The sequence below is a fragment of the Austrofundulus limnaeus genome, unplaced genomic scaffold, assembly GCF_001266775.1.
Source record: "Austrofundulus limnaeus strain Quisiro unplaced genomic scaffold, Austrofundulus_limnaeus-1.0 Scaffold153, whole genome shotgun sequence".
Lineage (NCBI taxonomy): Eukaryota > Metazoa > Chordata > Actinopteri > Cyprinodontiformes > Rivulidae > Austrofundulus > Austrofundulus limnaeus.
In genome coordinates, this window is record NW_013952555.1 from 372,322 (window position 1) to 373,815 (window position 1,494).

Below are 1,494 nucleotides of genomic sequence, written 5' to 3' on the forward strand. Positions count from 1 at the left end.
CACACACACACACACACACACACACACACACACACAGCACTTCTCAGATCTTCTTGTCACACTTCATAAAGTCAGGTTTGTTCAGGTTATGACTGGTAGTTGTTCTGTGGACTGAGCTTTTTACAACAAGTCTGTCCTGTCAGTTTAAACAGACGGACACGTCTCTGTCATTGTACCGTTTGTTTCTATTTTCTGATAAAGGAACAAACAGAGCTCTATGACATGTTTTAAACCTGGGATTTTTTGATTTAACACAAATACACGCATCACTTTTCAGATTATATCTGTAAAAACTTGCAGAATATTTCTTCCACAGTAAAAAAGTGTGGAAACACTCAGTGGGTGTGAACACTTTTTCAAGGCGTTGTATTTATTCTTGCATTTGATGTTAAACTTTTAACTTCATTTAGAAATTTATTCATTTCATTTATAACAAATAACTATAAACAATAGAAAATAAAAATATAAATCAAAGATCAAATAAAATGAAAGGAACAGAAAGAAGAATAAAATCTTATAATATCTGCCCCTGTTTTTAATCTAAATAAAATCATTTTCCACTTTAAACTGGATTGAAAAGCACACAGTTTGTCTGTGCAGCAGTTTGGTTTCGACACATTTCTGTGTGGAGGTGCAGCGAGACGAGAGCAACGAGGAGGAGACGCCTGCTGACTGATGATGTTTCTGTTGGCCTATCAACAGCTTTTAGGCTGAGTGACGCGCTCTGTTAAACACTGATACATGTTCAAAACATCCAATAAAACACAGTTACAACAATCACACAGCAAACACAACTCACACACACAACACATACACACGGCTGCGGCGCAGGCAGGCACTCATCTCATGGACTTTATGAAAGATGAGCTTTTAGGAGAACGGTTGGTGTTTCAAAAGGTGCTAAAATTTTATCTAAAAAAAGATAAATATATTGTTAGGAGTAAAAATCAAGTTTGTCTTTACAATGACTGTATTTAAGTTTGTTGTAGTTATGAAAAGGCACTATTATTATTTTACTCTTGTATGAATATGAACTAATTAAAAGGCATTTTAACTTTGTACTTGAACTATGTAAGAAATGAGCGGTGAATAAAAAAAGACTGTTCTTGTGACACTGTTGTGATCTCTGTTCAAACTGCACCATTTCCTGTGGTTGTAGGGGTTAGGGGTGTGTTCTAAAATGGATCATTTGTGAATTAGTTAAATARGCAATTTATCTGACCTCGAGGCACCACGCTCTTAATTTGGTCAAAAACTAATCCAGGAAAGAGATGAAAACCTGTAACTTTATTGTAATCAGTCTCACAATAAATGTACCCAAAATGGTTTGATGAGTTCTTGTCTTATCAGAACCAATAATACTTTATCAGAACCAATAATACTTTATCAGAACCAATAATACTTTATTAGAACCAATAATACTTTATCAGAACCAATAATACTTTATTAGAACCAATAATACTTTATCAGAACCAATAATACTTTATTAGAACC